At 42.4% G+C, this 15,299-nt stretch overlaps 1 protein-coding gene and 1 long non-coding RNA gene across 9 annotated transcripts in view; one reads left to right on the forward strand and one right to left on the reverse strand.

Moving 5' to 3' along the window:
• dclk2a (doublecortin-like kinase 2a) overlaps positions 1–15,299 on the forward strand; it is a 313,388-nt gene that overhangs the window by 68,889 nt on the left and 229,200 nt on the right. The gene's annotated exons all lie outside the window — the stretch shown is intronic.
• Positions 5,478–15,299, reverse strand: part of LOC129703928 (uncharacterized) — an 86,817-nt gene continuing 76,995 nt past the window's right edge. Inside the window, exon 3 of the long non-coding RNA XR_008724650.1 lies at positions 5,478–8,568. This is a non-coding gene — a long non-coding RNA (uncharacterized LOC129703928). The remainder of the gene's footprint in view (positions 8,569–15,299) is intronic.

Genomic DNA, 15,299 nt, shown 5'->3' on the forward strand with positions numbered 1-15,299 from the left:
GCTGACCAGCATTCTTGTCTTGTTCTGGAACCTTTGATACTATTCCCCCCAAAAAATATCTTAATTGTGAACAACTTGATGGACTCATTTTGGAGTATAGTTTTGGAGGAATATGGTAGATTTCCACTACCTCCTTTGAGAAGAAGTGTCTCTGGATTCAATCCTGATTGAGCCATCTATAGTTTTTAAGGTTATATATTCCTTCTCTGCAGCAATGGAAATAGATTTTCTCCCACTACCCCATCATCCACAACCAGATATAGGTATTTTCGCTATAACGCGGTACTTGTGTTTCTAGGAAACCTAGTGTTATAGAAAAATGTGTAATAAAGTTAATTGTGTAAAATTGGGAAAGAGGTTAGTGGGCTGCAGTTTCAGACCTGCAATAAACTGATATTTCCTGATAGATTTTCAAAAATAATGGTCTTTATCAATTATTTTGTTTTTGGCACTGCTAGCTAAAAAGAAGTATGTTACATTGTTAAAAAATGTATCCAAGTGTCAATAGAAATGATTGCTTGTTAATTTCAATGGCCACCCATGGTTAAAGTATCAGCTGTATTCTTAGGAGACAACGGTATCCGATTACTGTGGGGAGGTTTTATGGAAACAGTTATTTTGTCCTCGACACTGTTGAAATCCGAGACAGGTTTTTTTCTGCTAGTCAATTTCCAAAGTAGCCTTTAAGTGATTCTCCAGTTCCCATTCAAAATCACAATGTAATCAATTCGGCCATAAAGCAAATAGTGTTCCTAATTCATCACTCCTGTTACAGCATATCCAATTCATGTCAGAGAAACATGCATTATAACAGAACTACCTGTGTGTGAGTAAGAGCAAATGTTGGGCTTGTTACACTTGTACATACTACAATAAAAACATTCACAGAAACAAGAGCTCGATAATTTGAAATGATGAATTGCATTTTATTTGGGCAAGTCTTCATTTGTACTCACTGTAGTCTTTAGGAGCTGAACACATCTTCTGTTATGAGATCAGCATAATGACAAATACACTGAAAGTCTTCAAGCACACAGGGAGTATTTTCGATTGGATGTTTGGAAATTAGAATGTAGCCTTTGAATAGGGAATCTGTTTAAAATTGCAGCAGCAGACAAATGGAGCGAAACAGGTTATGTTTCAGGTCACTAACCCTTTGTCAGAACTGCGAAAAATTGGCTCAGTCATCATGACATCACTGCAGAGCAGCACGGAACTGCATGATTCCCGACCTTTCAGTGTCCTTGCCTTTATGCCACTATTCAATTCCGTGCATTGCTGTTCTCTTATGTTCAACTCTTAGTTTTATTTATCCAAAAGAGAGAGTCTGATTTGTTACCCAAGTTAAGTGTTGATATTTTTTTTTAAGCATTTGGGAAAATTCAAATTCTGAAAGATAAATATTCTAGAAAATATTATCCAGAAATCTGAAATTGTATGTAGTTTGTATGTTTGTTAACTGGAATTTCTACCTCCAAGTGCCATCTGTTATTTCTGGGGTTTGAGATCGCTGGCAGGTTATTAATACTTATCTTGCTGTTTCCTTGCTATTACACAAACCAAATGAATTGGTGCAATGAGAGCTGGGTATCCCTTTACATTAGTTGCTGCCAACAAGCGTTCAGGCGCCCGCAGATGATTGGGAAGGTTGGTTGATCTGAAGAGGTTTGTGTTTTGCAGCAAGAATGCCTTGGTGAGGACTCATTTTGGTGCGGTTTTGGCCACCCCGTCTGAGGAGGGAATACAATGAGGTTTACTAGAGTAATTCCAGGGGTGCCAGGACTGATGAATGAGGAGATATCTGTTTGATTGGGCCTATATTTTCAGGAGTAAGAAGAATGAAACTGTACCTCACAAAAGTCTATAAAATTTCCAACAAAACTAGACGGACAAGATACAGTGAGGATGTTTCCAATGATGGGGACACCAGGGACACAACTTCAGGATATGGGATATAGAATAGAATAGAATATGTTTATTGTCATTGCACAAAACTGAGCAACGAAATTCCATTTGCTTCTCCTCCGTTAAAAGAAATACAACACGACACCAATGCACATATGTACAGTTAATAGTAGAATATAAATACATTTTTAAAAGAGATTAAAAGAATTTAGCGGTATTCCTCGAAGTTACTTCTTGCTTCCCAGTGTTCACTATTGGAGTTAAGCTCTTTTATCGCACAATGGTAGAAACTATTTTTTAGTCTACCAGTGCGAGCCTGCAGAGACCTGAATCGCCTCCCGGAGGGTAGCAGAGTAAAAAGGTGGTTGGCAGGGTGGGATGTGTCCTTGATATTTATGGCCCTGCGCAAGCATCGGGCCTTGTATATGTCATCCAAGGAGGGCAGGTTAACGTTTGTAATGCGCTGCGCAGTTTTTATAATTCCCTGCAGCGCCCTCCTCTCAGCCACAGTACAGCTGGCAAACCACACCAGGATTCCATAGGTGAGGATACTTTCCACGGCGCATCGATAGAAGGACAGCAGCAGCGGCTGTGAGACGTTTGCTCTCCGTAGAGACCTTAGGAAATACAGCCGCTGATGAGACCTCTTCACGAGAGTGACGGTGTTCATTTGCCATTTGAGGTCCTGGGAGATGTTTATTCCCAGGAACTTAAAGTCGTTGACTCTCTCCACCATGTCTCCTTTGATGTATAAGGGAGCAGGTTCCTCTCTCCTCTTCCTCCGGAAAGTTCTTGCCATTTAGAGTTAAAATCTGAAGTAATTTCTTCAAAATTAGAAATTTGGTTCACCAGGTTAATTCCCGGGATGGTGGGACTGACATATGATGAAAGAATGGGTCGACTGTGCTTATATTCACTGGAACTTAGAAGGATGAGAGGGGATCTTATAGAAACACATCAAATTCTTAAGGGACTGGATAGGCTAGATGCAGCCAACAATGTTCCCCATGTTGGGGGGGAAGTCCAGAACCAGGTGTCACAGTTTAAGAATAAGGGGCAGGCCATTTAGGACTGAGATTAGGAAAACCTTTTTCACCCAGAGAGTTGTGAATCTGTGGAATTCTCTGCCACAGAACGCAGTGCAGGCCAATTCACTGGATGTTTTCAAGAGAGCGTTACAGTAGATTTAGTTCTTAGGGCTAACCGAATCGAGGGATATGGGGGGGAAGAAAATCAGGTACGGTACTAATTTTGGATGATCAGCCATGATCTTATTGAATGGCGGTGCCGGCTCGAAGGGCCGAATGGCCTACTTCTGCACCTATTTTCTATGTTTCTAAGTGATGAACTTGTGGCCTTCTATACCTCTAATAGCAATTGAGTATGTCATTAAATATATTTCTGCCTTCTGCAGTGATTGCTCTCTCCACAAATAGTTCACTCGCCCCTTCCCACCCAATCCACCGCCTCCCCTGGTGCCTTCCTCTGCAACTGCAGGAGATGTTACACCTGCCCTTATATCTTCTACCTCTCCTCCATTCGGGGACCTCGGCAGTCTTTCCAGGTGAGATAGAAGTGTGTACCTCATCTACTGCCTCCAGTTTTCCTGATTTGGCCTCCTGTACATTTACAAGACCAAGCATAGACTCGGCGACTATTTCGCCAAACACTTGCACTCGGCCCACCAAGGCTCACTGGATTTCCCAGTTGCTAACCATTTTAACTCCTCTTTTCATTCCCACCCTGGCTGTTATGTCCTGGGCCTCATCCATTGCCAGAGTGAGGCCACAAGCAAACTGGAGGGAATGGCACCTCATATTCTGCTTGGTTAGCTTACAACCCAATGGTATGAACATTGAGTTCTCCAATTTTAGGTAACCATCAAACATCCTACTCCACTCCCCATATGTTTCCAACCCCTCCCCGCTCTCTTTCCTGTGCTCCACCTGGACTCTCCCTTATTTCTCCTCTCCTTCACCCACATTCCTTCGTCTAGCTTCACAATTCACAACTCTTTAATCCTCTTGTCTCACACCTTTTGTCTTATCATCTCTGTCCACTGTCCAATCATCTGCCTATCAAAAGCCGATTCATCTGTAATCATCTATATCCACCTGCCGGGCTTTGTCCTGCTCCGCTTCTCTTCCAATCGGTCTGCAAACGTCACCTATCCATGATCTCCAGACATGCTGCATAACCTAATGCATTCTCCTGTAATCTGAGCCTTTTTCTGAAAGGAGTCTTTCTTAATGCTAATGAAAACAATGGGGGGGGGGGGGGGAAGGCATGAACAGGATACAGAAGTAGATGATTAGCCTTAATCATGTTGAATTGTTGACCTGCTCTAACATCTTATGATTCTATAAATTCTGCATCTGTGTAGAATAACATGCCAGTCACACGGTGACTGCATGCCTGAAAGGCACCAAGGACAATACAGTAGAGATCATTCTGCAGTTGGCTTGAATTACCATATGAAGGTCATCTTATGTTTTTGCAGGCAGAATGCTGCAAACTGATGGCTATGGTTGTACTTCCTCATTAAATTGCTCCAGTGCCCCCAGGGAATACCTTGCAATGTTCATCTTTTCATTATATATTCTCATAGGATGTGTTACCTGCTTTTGTTTGGGTGGCAGCTGACATATTGTGACCAACATCTTCCATTAAAAAAAATCTGCCTGACTCTAGTTGGCCCTCTCTTGCTGTTCCTCTTACTTTATGATTTCTAAAGGAGAATATAACAACCCCAAACTTTTCTTATTGCAGCCAGAGATTCAGAATCGGATCCAGGCTAAGTGCAAAAGAGCACCTAAAGAATGTAATTTCCAGTTCTGGTCCAGTTTCCAGCAGTGTTTCAGACTCCCAACTCTATCCATCTCAATTGATTCTCTGAACATCTGGCTCGTGCTTCTCACTCTGTATCCCCCAGCTGAAAGATCCAGGTCTTGTTGCACAGATGTAGTTTGCCTAATGTCCTAAAGTATTGCAGATGAAACTGAACTCTGCAGTGTTTAGCAAATATCCTCACCCCTCACCTTATGATGGATGAAGTCATTGATGAGACAGCCAAAGGTAGTTGAGCCAAAGTGCTACAGTACGGTATCGCTACAAAAATGAGATAATTTGCCTTCAGTAATCACAATAACCTTTTTAAATTCTCGATATGATTAAAGAATGTAGAAAGTTTCGTCTTTCTTCCCATTAGACAATGGGTGCAGGAGTAGGCCATTCAGCCCTTCGAGCCAGCACCGCCAATCACTGTGATCATGGCTGATCATCCACAATCAATAATATAATTTTTTTTTTACAGCTCAAGAGCATTCATTTTGAACTCGCCTCTGGAACATAGTTTAGTTTAGATACAGCACAGAAACAGGCCCTTCGGCCCACCAAGCCTGCACTGACCCAGCAGTCCCCACATATTAACACTGCCCAACACTAGGGACAATTTTACATTGATACCAAGCCAATTAAGCTACAAACGATCACGTCTTTGGAGTGTGGGAGGAAACCAAAGACCTCGAAAACCAACGCAGGGCACGGGGAGAAGGTACAAACTCCGTAGACAAGCACCCGTAGTCAGGATCGAACCCGGGTCCCTGGTGCTGTAAGACAGCAACTCTACCACTGTGCCACCATAGTGTAGTTTAATTTAGTTTATTGTCACGTATACTGAGTGAAAAGCTTTTATTGCATGTTAACCTGTCAATGGGAAGACTATACATGATTACAATCAAGGCATCAACAATGTACGGTCACATGATAAGGGGAATAATGTTTAGTGCAGGATAAAGACCAGTAAAGTCCGATTAAAGATAGACCGGGAATCTCTAGTGAGGTAGATAGTAGCTCAGGCCTGCTCGTTAGTTGTTGATAGGATGGTGCAGTTGCCTGATAACAGCTGGAAAGAAACTGTCCCTGAATCCGGAGGAGTGCATTTTCACTCCTCTGTACTTTTTGCCTGATGGGAGATGGGAGAAGGAGGAGTGAGTATTGCCCATGATGATGCTGGTGGCCTTACCAAAGGCAGTGTGAAGTGTAGATGGAGTTAATGGAAGGGAGGTTGGTTTGTGTGATAGTCTGGGCTGTGTCCACAATTCTCTGCAATATCTTACGGTCTGGGATGGAGCTGCTCCTAAACCATGCTGTAATGCAGCCCGATAAAATGCTTTCTACAGCGCATCTGTAGAAGTTGGTGAGAATTGTCGGGGACATGCCAAACTTCTTCAGCTTCTTAAGTAGAGGTGTGTTTTCTTGAACATTGCTTTGGTGTGGGGGGGGGTCCAGAACAAATTGCTGGTGTTATTTACTCCAAGGATATTAAAGCTTTCAACCATCTCTATTTTATATTGTTCAAGTTTGGAGCAAGTTTGTGATGGGTTCTAAAGCTTACTAGTGAATTCAAACAGTCAACGTGTGCAGGTTATTGGTAACGATGTGCTGTCTGATAACACTGTCACCAACACCTTGAGACTTGACTGATGTGGGAATAACTAGCAGAATCAGATTTTCCTTACTTTTTGTGAACAACGCATGCATGGGGTAATTTTTCACACGAGGGCAAGCTGTGTGCACTATATGTGTAACGGGTATAGCTTGGACCCAATAGCAGCACAGAGTAGAAACACAGGAATGGGTACACCGTACTCACACAGAGGCTCAGGGTTGAGCGAGGGTTCCGAAGAGGGGCAGGCAGGAGACGTAGTCGGGGTAGCGGAAGGTCCGGTAACCAGGAGATGCAACACACGATGCAAACAAACCAGCGAGGGACAGACAAAAGGAGAGTCGAAGCCAGGCAGGAAGTCGAGGAGCCGTTGCAGGGATACACCAAACAACCCAGGCGAGAGGCAGACAAAAACCAGGAGGTACGGGACGAAGGCCGTGGACAGAAGGCTGAGGTGATATCTGGGAAGACGACAGGACGGAATGGTCAGGGGCAGGCAGGTTTGAATCCGTGTAGGCAGTCGGGAAATCGCTGGAGAGTCTTGCATGACTGCTGAGAACAATCTGGCACTGTGTGAACGGTGAGGAGAGTCTATATACCGGGTTAATAGGCGATCAGAGGCAACAGAGTGCAACAGGTGAGGAGAGTTGGGCTGATGAGAGGGGAGTGGCAGGCAGGCAGGTGAGGAGAAGGAGGGACCGGTGGAAAAGTACCGGGGGGTGAAGTGGATGAGAATGAGGAGAGGGCAGACTGTGACAATATGTTGTTAAATTCCATATGCATTGTGCTCTATGCATTATCCTTGACTAGTGAACTAGCTAGAAATTTACTTTTGTGATGATGGAGCTCTCAAAAGGAAGCTAGGATGGATCATTCACCGGTTACTTCATGTTAAGGGTGATTACAAAAAAATGTAACATTGCATTTTATGCTCACATATGCCGTCACTGTTAAGTTGGTGGAACCTCATGGATCTCCTTGTTAGCTCTTTGATTGTCCACCACTATTCATGGCAGAATTTGACAAATTTGCAGAACATTGATCTAGATAATTGCTTGTGAAATGATTTACCTCTGTCTGCAATACAACACCACTGTTATATATCGTGCATGAAGTCCTATGCTATAGTTTTACCAACTTGGCATCACATTTTTAGGAGTAACTGCTACCCTTCCTTGAATGCTCTTTCATAATCTCTACTGACGGTTTCCTTGTCCTGACTTGTGATGATAAATGAATGCCCAGCATTAAGGTAGGTGTATAGGATACCATAGGTAACAGTTTGCCAGAATGCAAGTTCACTCATCAGTTCTGCTGCAGAGATTACAGGTGGTTTCTTCGAGGTTTCTAAGCTACTGAATGCAGAATATAGGCGTGCAGAAAATTCTACATATACTGGCAATGGTTCAGAGCATAGGAGTCCACCTTTAATTTGTGGCGGGTCTTTGCACAGAACATCTCCAGCACCGATTAAATAGATAGCTTGATGATAGTCTGAGCTTTAATTTCTTATTGTCACATATACCAAGGTGCAGTGAAAACTATGTTTTTCATGCTATCCAATCAAATTAGATAATACTATTCATTACTATTATCAAACCATCTCAAATGCAATAGGTGGAGCAGAGGGGAAGGTGCAGAGTGCAGAATTGTAGTGTAACAGTTCCATAGACAACGTCCAATGTACTCAATGGGGCAGAGGTGAATCAAACCCTTGCTTATGGAAGGACCATTCAGAAGACTCAGGAAGAAGCTGTTGCTGAGTCTGGCGTTGCACGCTTTCAAGCTTCTGTTTCTTCTACAAGATGGGAACAGGGAGAAGAAGGAATTACCAGAGTGGGACAAATCTTTGATTATGTTGGCTTATTCATTTAATACAAAATTATTCATTTCATACAAAATCTGCCAATTTTGCTTTTAATCACATTCTGACATATTTACGAGAGGCTACATATTCTAATGCTATTTATCCAGTGCTTGCTAATCTTACTTTTGCTTCGGAATGAGGATGTTGTTAGTCGAGGATGTTGAGGATGTTGTAAGTCGACCCAGACCTTCTGTATCCGGAATACTCATTGAAAGCTGCCTGATGATCTTTGTTGGGTTTGTTTTCTTTTCTTGATGGGGCTGGGGCTTTCTTTTAAAAATTCACATCATCTAGTTGTAGCCATTGGTGACGTAACGGATCAATCAGGAAATTGGATTGGATTTATCAGCTTGCAAGCAAATCCAGAAAGTGAAACAAAAGATTAAGGGATATTTTGTTTTGTATTTTTAATTATATTCAATTCCATATTATTCATTTAGAGATGTTACATCATGACTTTTCCATACCATTGGCTGCTGAGATTATTTTCTGGATGGCATTACTGTGTGCATTACTACCTTAACTGTAAATGATAAGTTGACTTTTCACTTTCAATCAGCTGACAATTCATTTTCATGTTTCCACCATAACTTTCCACACATTTCTCAATGTAAAAAACAAACATTTTTATTGGTCACCATGATGGACAGTGGATTCTTTACACCATTGCTACTTCCATAGCAAACAAAATATAAGCTAATTTGAAAAAAAAGAAGTGTTATTTTTCATTAATTTCTATTTTTGTCCAATTTGTTTCAAATCAATTCCTTCAGTGTAGCACCTGATGTTCATTGAGCACATAGCTGTTCTGTAAAGGATGACAATGTGGTTACAACTAATGTAGCTTTTGACAGGGTTCCTTATGATTGGGAAAACCCCTTTCCCTTACTGTTGGAATCCATGTTTCATTAGGAGGTGTTTAGTTTCACTTAATATTGCAAAGCAAACACTCATGAATTTATTCACACGCTGGTTTTATTCAGCTCATCCTAGTTAGATCATTTTGGAAAATGTCATAGGATTAAAAACTGTCAAACATATCGCACGTAAACATGGGTGGCATTATTCTTGCTGGGTCTGGGTTGTTTGATGTTACTTGCACTTTTGCTGCAATGAATTGGATTGGCACACTATCTGAAAACAATTAACACCCATTTGGCAGAAATTCACCACACATTTCAGAACTAACATTCCCATGAGAATTTGAAACATTACTGTACCTCCTTGTTAAATTGTCTTTCCATATGTTTTTAGTTATACAAACTTAAGGTTTTTAAGGGAAAGAACAGGCTTTGGCCATCAATGTATATTATATACCAGAATTACTGTGATTCTACATATGTGGTATAATTACAGTACTGCTCATGAGGAACACATAGTAGGGTTGTCAGAGGAGGTCACTGCTGCTGGTCTGTCTTTGTGCATTGACAATGCTCATGTAAATTTATTCCAGTGTGGCTCTGGCCACATTCAAGCTATTCATTTGCATTCAGTGCATAATAACTCTCTGCTAAACTATTTGTATGTCATTAACTGTGCCGGGTGCACACAGTAGCTTCATTTCTCACAATTGTCTTGGTTTTATTTTCCCGTTATTTTTGCTTTTGGGAAAGTAGGTACTTTATTTCTTTCATGTTCTGGTTAGGAATTAATTTCCCTCTGTCGAGAAAATGATGATGATCTGAATTTTCTTTAAATTACACAGTGACAGAACAATATCGCCCTTTTCCATGAAGACAATTAGGGACAGTGTGCTTCATTAGAGAGAAATTGTCTGATCAGATTTAAATATTTTATATGCGAGCTGAGTTGGACAAACTGAATGAATGTAGGGAAGAAGCCATTGCATCCCCAATTTGGGCAAATCATTTCACAATCAGTTCATTACTTTTGAAATGCATTCATTGTTCATTAGGGTAATGCACCAGACTGCACACAAAAACATGTCCATGATTTGCAACTGAAATAAATGATTTGTTTCTCTGATTTTATGGATGATATTTGAATGAAGAACATTGGCCAACATTCCTAGGGATATTTTGTGTTCCTTTATGAATAGCATTATGGGATTTAACATTCAAAAAGACGGCCATATGGATCCTTGAATATTGAAAACAATGGCTCAGAAGCATGTGCCACAATATACAGAAATGCCAGCCTTGGTTATAAAGAGCTCAAGCAGTGAAGGAGGAGCACAGAATTCCATTGCACAGGTCACAGAGCAAGTAATATTAACCTTTTTTATATTTGAAAAGCATCCATATTTGGAAGGTATGGTGTGAAGGTTATATTATAATTTCTTGTCCATAACTAGACCATTACTAGTTGATGGCGGACAAAAATGCTGGAGAAACTCAGTGGGTGAGGCAGCATCTATGGAGCGAAGGAAATAGGCAACTTTTTGGGCCGAAACCCTTCTTCAGACTGATGTGAGTGTGGGGGTGTGGCGGGAAGAAGAAAGGAAGAGGTGGAGCCAGTGGGCTGAAGAGAGCTGAGAAGGGGAGGAGAAAGTAAGGACTACCTGAAATTAGAGAAGTCAATGTTCATACCGCTGGGGTGTAAACTGCCCAAGTGAAATATGAGGTGCTGCTCCGCCAATTTACGGTGGTCCTCACTCTGGCCATGGAGGAGGCTGAGGACAGAAAGGTCGGATTGGGAATGGGAGGGGGAGTTGAAGTGCTGAGCCACCGGGAGATCAGGTTGGTTATTGCGAACCGAGCGGAGGTGTTCGGCGAAGCGATCGCCAAGCCTACGCTTGGTCTCACCAATGTAGAGCAGTTGACATCTAGAGCAGCAGAAGCAATATATGAGGTTGAAGTAGGTGCAGGTGAACCTCTGTCGCACCTGGAACGACTGCTTGGGTCCTTGAATTGAGTCATGGAGTCTCCGATACATAGATCTCCGTAGATGAAGCTCTCACCAGGTTCTCTTCTATACCCCGTGACTCTACTCTCACTCCCCATTCCCGCACTCGCAACAAGGGCAGAGTCCCCCTTGTCCTCACCTTCCACCCTACAAGCCGTCACATACAACAAATAATCCTCCGTCAGTTTCGCCACCTCCATCGTGACCCCACCACTCGCCACATCTTCCCATCTCTCCCCCCCCTGTCTGCTTTCTGCAGAGACCGCTCCCTCCATAACTCCCTGGTCAATTCGTCACTTCTCACCCAAACCACCCCCTCTCCGGGCACTTTCCCTTGCAACCGCTAGAAATGCTACACTTGTCGCTCTACCACTCCCCTTGACACCATTCAAAGACCCAAGTAGTCTTTCCAAGTACGGCAGAGGTTCACCTGCACCTCCTCCAACCTCATCTATTGCATCTGCTCTAGATGTCAGCTGCTCTACATCGGTGAGACCCAGCGTAGGCTTGGCGATCACTTCGCCGAACACCTCCGCTCGGTTCACAATAACCAACCTGATTCCCGGTGGGGTTACGTAAGGGGAAGGTGCAGCTGAGACCTGGGTGTCCTTGGACACCATACACTGAAAGTTGGCGTGCAGGTACAGCAGGCAGTGAAGAAAGCTAATGGAATGTTGGCCTTCATAACAAGAGGATTTCAGTATAGGAGTAAAGAGGTTTTCTGCAGTTGTATAGGGCTCTGGTAAGTCCACATCTGGAGTATTGTGTACAGTTTTGGTCTCCTAATGAGGAAGGACATCCTTGTGATTGAGGCAGTGCAGCGTAGGTTCACGAGATTGATCCCTGGGATGGCGGGACTGTTATATGAGAGAAGATTGAAAAGACTAGGCTTGTATTCACATGCAGTTTAGAAGGATGAGGGGGAAATCTTATAGAAACATATAAAATTATAAAAGGACTGGACAAGCTAGATGCAGGAAAAATGTTCCCAGGGGCCACAGTCTTAGAATAAAGGGGAGGCCATTTAAGACTGAGGTGAGAAAAAACTTTTTCACCCAGGGAGTTGTGAATTTGTGGAATTTCCTGCCACTGAGGGCAGTGGAGGCCAAATCACTGGATGGATTTAAGAGAGAGTTAGATAGAGCTCTAGGGGCTAGTGGGAACAAGGGATATGGGGAGAAGGCAGGTGCGGGTTATTGATTGGGGCCGATCAGCCACGATCACAATGAATGACGGTGCTGGCTCGAAGGGCCGAATGGCCTCCTCCTGCACCTATTTTTTTATATGTTTCTATATTCTGATCATGAAAATCCATGCATGTGTATTAGTTGTAAGATTTTGACACTCATGCCTGCTCCACCATTTAATAAAATAAAATAAAATGATTGCCACCACAGCTCTACATACCTATCTACCTCTGCCAATGTTTTACCCCCAAAAGATAAATTACTTACCTAAAAGTGGAACCAGGAGAAGGCATTGTGCTCTTTTCCACCTGGCATTAATAGAAGCAGTCACAATAGAGTCGTAGTCATGCCGACCAACATACCCGAATTAAAATTGACACACTTGCCTGCTTTTGGCCCATATCTAGACCATACCTAAACCTATTCTATCCATAAAGCTGTCTAAATGTTTCTTAAATGTTGCGATAGTACCTGCCTCAACTACCTCCTCCGGCAGCTCATTTCATACACCCACCACCCTTTGAATTAAAAAAAAGTTACCCTTCTGGTTCCATTTACTTTTTTCCCTCACCTTAAACCTATGTCTTCTAGTTCTTGATACTCCTAATCTGGGCAAACGACTCTGTGCATTTACTCATTCTATTCATCTCATGATCTTATACACCTGTCTAAGATCACCCCTTATTCTCCTGCGTCTCAAGGAATAAAGACCCAGCCTACTCAATCTCTCCCTATAGATCAGGCCACCAAGTCCTGGCAACGTCCTTGTAAATCTCTGCACCATTGCCAGCTTGATAACATCTTTCCTATTATATGGTGACCAAAACTGAACACAATGCTCTAAATGTGGCCCCATCAATGGCTTGTATGATGGTAAAAAGACCTCCCAACTTCTATACACAATATTTTGACTGATGAAAGCCTTTTCGACAATCCTACACCTCGCTTCGTCACAATATCCAGCCCCGTGTTCCACAGTCCAAGCAGCTTCTACAGAATTCCCTCTCTGGCCCACATTTCCTGCTCATGGGATCTTTGGCACATTTCTAGGTACTATTATTGCTTCACCAGCGGGTTTTTAATTTACTCTCCTCTAGCTTGTCATGGATTACTGCCTTTATTAAAATGTGGCCAAATACTCAGGTACATCTGGCCTTGCAATTTAGCCACACGGAAATCGCACTGTGCCTTAGAAATGTGCACACCTGCAAAAGTGGAGGCTGTGGAAGAGCATGAAGTTGGAGAAATCAGAAAAAAAATCTTCAACGTATACTCCTATTTAAAAACTTGATCCGATATTTTCCACCTGTTGCTCAATTCAGATCACTTTCTCCATGTCATTTATTGTTTTACTGACATCATAAATAAATGTGGCTTCCTCACAGTTGCTGCAGTAATTTTTAAGTGCATGTGTAATGCTTATCTCCTTTTGGGTGAAGACATTATTGTAATCCCTCTGTCCGATTTGAGACTTTGCATCCTGGAACGAGTATCCCAACTGGGTGATTATTGAATTGGACTCCAATGACATTAAAAGTAAAATGCCTGCAGACATCTAGTTTTGCTGTGAAGTGAGAATAGTTAATGTAGAAAGTAAGGACGAGGTAATGACAATGTTGGAATAAATTCCCTGTGGCTCAGAAGCCCGTGTGCCATACAGTATGTGGGAGACATTGGCCAACTGAAAAAGTAATACTTAAAATCTGTGTAACATTGTCACCTTTGGAGATTTGGCTGTTGATGTCTTTATATTGCTCACTATTTACCTGCAATACAGTGATAGTGGAAGTGAAGCAGTGATAGTGATAGCTTGCCATGCCACTCATGTAAATGTTAAATCCACAATTATCTTTGTGGATAAAACTGACCTGATGCTCATTGATATCTGGGACCATTAGCAGAGGATCAGGAAGAGCATAAAGTACGAGGTAATTCAAGAGCTCTGCCGAGTTTTAAAAAAATCAAACTCGTGGTAAGCACGTAAAATGCACGTCGGAGCTCGGGACGTCTCTTGGCGGCTCGTAACGCTAACGGCAGGTACTCGGGGAAACGCGGTAAGCTCGTGAGGACTCGTGAAGATTTTTCAACTTGCGCAACTTGTTGAAAAAATGCCCACGAGAGCCCCGAGTGCGTACGAGCCGCTATTACCGTAATTCTCCGAGTTCGAATAAGGGGAAACTCGGGAGAACTCTTGAATTAGCTTGTTCAGTGGGACAGCCCCATAAGGATGAATCTGGCGATCAGACAAGGGGTAAAGAGGGGAAGGAGAGAATAAGCCCTGCTTAAGGAGAGAATAAGCCCTGCTTATTCCAGTAAAAATGCTGGAAGACAATCTGACTGTCAATATCTGGCTCAACAACCATCTGGCTCAGCTGGCTGTTGCAGCTAAGGCCCTCTGCAAATGTCTCTCATGTTCAAAAACGAATCTGCTATTTAAAATAAGTTATGCATGTGGAACAAAACTCAAGTGATTCCAAAAATTTAAATTGCTTAAGGCAACATAATTCTTCATGGCTGTCCCTATCGAAGCTATTCCTGCACAAAATCCAACTTTTTAAGTTTGTTCAGGCAGATTTGCCAGCAAATTTCAAGCTTTCTTTCTGGCTAAGGGACAGCTTTCAGGAAGTTTGTGATTTCCATATCTATGCAGTCATGCACAGAAATCCCCGACTGCTGGCATTTGGAATAATACTGGTGCTTCTTTGCAATATCCAATCTGTCATGCACAGATTTTCTATTCAACACTGAATTTAAACTGATATTGCAAAGAGGTATTTTGTGATTGTTTTGCAGATTTGTTGCATTAAAATTGCACTTTATAGTATTGAAGCTTCTCAATATGCATCCTACGTGAATGGGTTGAATGCTATTTTCTGTGCAGCAACTATTCACAAGCACCAGTGAGGTTAGTTATTTAAGAAGGAACTGCAGATGCTGGAGAATCGAAGGTACACAAAAAAGCTGGAGAAACTCAGCGGGTGCAGCAGCATCTATGGAGCGAAGGAAATAGGCAACGTTTCGGGCCGAA

This window comes from Leucoraja erinacea, chromosome 1, assembly GCF_028641065.1.
Source record: "Leucoraja erinacea ecotype New England chromosome 1, Leri_hhj_1, whole genome shotgun sequence".
Lineage (NCBI taxonomy): Eukaryota > Metazoa > Chordata > Chondrichthyes > Rajiformes > Rajidae > Leucoraja > Leucoraja erinaceus.